Source organism: Globicephala melas, chromosome 4, assembly GCF_963455315.2.
Source record: "Globicephala melas chromosome 4, mGloMel1.2, whole genome shotgun sequence".
Taxonomy (NCBI): Eukaryota; Metazoa; Chordata; class Mammalia; order Artiodactyla; family Delphinidae; genus Globicephala; species Globicephala melas.
This window is the reverse complement of record NC_083317.1, coordinates 118,110,523-118,113,804: the sequence shown is the minus strand read 5'-3', so window position 1 is coordinate 118,113,804 and position 3,282 is coordinate 118,110,523. Positions and strand designations below refer to the sequence as shown.

General features: G+C 35.9%; 1 long non-coding RNA gene across 1 annotated transcript; it reads left to right on the top strand.

The window, feature by feature from the left end:
* Positions 1 to 449: 449 nt before the first annotated feature.
* Positions 450 to 1,558, top strand: LOC132597268 (uncharacterized). Its single transcript, XR_009563786.1, has 2 exons — positions 450 to 781; positions 1,183 to 1,558. It is a non-coding gene; the product is annotated as an uncharacterized lncRNA (long non-coding RNA).
* Positions 1,559 to 3,282: the final 1,724 nt, after the last annotated feature.

Below are 3,282 nucleotides of genomic sequence, written 5' to 3'. Positions count from 1 at the left end.
GATGTTAGAAAGCAATGATTTTTTAAAACTTCTCAAGTTAAAACAGAATGCTGTTTAAGCATGATATATGTCTGTGTTTTAAAATGCATATGGAATTCTGGGTTTGGGACAGGGAAACATCACTTGATTTTATTATAAATTTACCCATCTGGATGCTAGAAGTGAGAAATTTGATTGTTTTCTCATTCACCCAATCAGAGAAAATAATTTTTTCAAATTGCAGTTATATCAACAGATACAGAAGCGATCTTATTTAGTTAAAAACCTCCATAAGTGTCATTTAGCTGAATGGATAAAACAAGAGCAACAAAAATATTTCCAGCCACACAGCAAGCCATCTAAAAATTCTTTGGGGAATCTCTTCCTCACTTCTATGGCAAAATAACACGTGTTATCTCTACCACAAATCTAAAGGCAAATAGACTTGTTTCTGTCCACTTATCCTTGCAAGAAAGTATCTGCTCACTAGTCTTTTGCTGTTGTTATTTTTTTTTCTGAATGCTCCAATTCAAAAACCTCATCCTACCACATTTTTTAGTCGTTAAATCTCCCTGTCCTTGTGGCTCTGTCTCTATGCACCAGAGAAACGACCTCATTAACAAAGTAGTTCTGTGCGTCCTTAACACTGAGGCCCTAGACTTCAGCTGGAGGCAGCTCTCTGCTCAGCCCGCAGTGCCGAGTGACACAGGCAGGCGACATCATCTGAGTACTAACTTCTACTACATCCAGACAGACTGCGAGAACCATTTCCGAATCGTGGCAAGACGTAAGAGCAGCAAAGGTAATCCTTCTGTTTCTATATCCAATTTTTGCAAAAATCAAATATTTCCATCTGGAAGGAACAGTTGGGGGTGGGGGCAGGCTCAGGGTCAAAATTGATAAGCCAGGAAATAAATGTATCCATCAGGTAGGAAATAAAGGGCAAACACAGAAAGAGAAGAGCTTCTGATATTTTTGAAAAAATGAAAGTCTCACGCAAGATGAATGAAATGTTTTTAGGATCGATATAAAAAGGGGATGTGCTGGCGAAGGCTTTGTTACGTGGGAATTAAACTGCAGGCTAGTATCTGGTAATAAGAGGAGGAGTTTTTATCTTACTGGAATCTCCAAGTTGGAAAGGACTTCAGACATCATCCAAGTCTATCATGAATGATCACATCTCATACTTTTCTTTTTTTAAAGGGTTAGCTGCAAAGTTTTGGACAAGACCTCTACAGGCAACTGGAAGCACAGTGTACCCAGGTGGTGGGTCTCGTCTGTGGCAATATATTTTTCTGTCTGTCCAATTGAATATGGCTGTAAAGGGAATAAAACCCCATGTAATCTCCAGCAGTGACAATTTAATCAGTTGTGTAAGGGGAAGAAGCAGAGTCCTCTCATTTTCATATTTGCATATTTGATTTTCGCTTTGGGGAATAGAGGTTATGTGTTTCTATTACTTCCCGTTCAATTTTAATATTTAACCCATTTAGGAGCAAATTTTTTCTCATGGTAGGAAATATTGAGTCAAACTGGTCAAAAAATAAGATTTCATTTCTGAAATAAAGCTCTGGATGCAGCATGCTTTGTGTAACATTTTTTCCTACAAAGAATCTGTGTGCCAAACATGGCTTGCGTGCTTCCAGCTTCTGCACGTGATGCATTCCCTATTAACATTCAGAGATCCACCCAGAAAAGGAAGGCAACTGTTTGGAGAACAATGCAAAATGATGAGGGCTATACCATAATATGTCCCCTTTTTTGTTCACATTTTCTTAAAATGTTAAGTCTTAATAACTGCCACTATTTCTGAGAAAATAGGGTTTCTAAAATACCTTATATATACAGGAATCACTTTTTATGAGGCTATAGAGGGGCAATAAATACAGCGAAATTAGTAAAACTCCATTGTTTTTACTATTGATAGAATGATGTTATTGTCCATAATGTGGTAACAGATTAGGGAATAGATTTTAAGATAAATAAGATGCAAGTAATTTGAAGTCATCATCAATTTCCCTTGTGTGACTCCCATGAGTATATTAAAAATCCACTCAGAATGGTGTTGAATTTGAATTACTGTAACATAGCAGTTTTTTGTGTGTTTTTTCAATGCATGTAAGCCTCCACTTGTGAAAGCCCCAGAAGCATGTTGGGTAACTTAAAAAAAATAGAAAAGGCTAGTATTCTACTTGCTTAACGATTTAGAATTTCTTTATAAAAAGTGAACTCTGATTTCACTGGAGAGGAAAGAAATATTGATTTGAGTCTATATAATTTTGCAAAAAGAGAAAAAGATTAAACAAAATTTAAAAATATTGTGTGCATTAAATTTAATCTATGTATGTATTCACACACACATGCACATGTTGGGGGGTGTGTGTGTGTGTGTGTGTGTATAAAATGTGGCCTAAATATTGCTAATCAAATTCTATAAGAAATTACTAAAATTGGAATTCTGAAAAGATGTCATTTCATTTTATTCAAAAGCAGAACAGATTGTCTTTTTAATTTATGTCCATGAAGAGTGCACCAGTAGCGATATACAGACGTGTAATCATTAGAAGACAGGTATAAGATGCTTTGGGGGTTGGCAGAATTCATATTAAATTCAAGCACATAATATGTCAGGTTTTGAATATATTCTTATTTATTTAAATCTGCATTCTGATAATCAAAGAGATTATCATTCATATATTTTTATAAATTCATATATTTCTTACCCCTTCAAAGTGGTAACAAATATATGAATATGTGATCCAATGATTACATATTCAAATTAACCCAGTTTCTTTGAATATGGTCTAATGATTGAAGGATCCCCCAAACACTGTGACTCCTCAGGGAAATATGCTGATGCCTCAGCACATTTTCTCAAGGTCTGGAGAGGACTAGATCTGCCAAGGAGTGCCTTGAAGCACGGAAACTCTGCTCTACCTAAACACAGGTCCTAGGCTTTAATCACAACGGCTAGGTTCACACTAAAGCAATTAACCATATGATTGCTTTCGCAGGAGCCCAACCTCATCAGTGGCTTTCCTTCGGGCAAACTGACAAGGCTGGATGTAGTCAATGACTCAAGTGGATTTGATTACCTAAGAGGTACAAATCTCTGAATACACAAATACAGGGTAGGAATATTCACCCTCAATCTATTTTTTAGAAGTTGATATTTCATAATCAACCCTCTAAATTTAAATGATAAAGATAAAATAACTGCTCCATGAAGCAAGAGTTGGCAAGTTTTAGAATGAAGACTGAGACCAAATAATAATGGTCTGTTGTATAGTTTGTTGGTTTTTT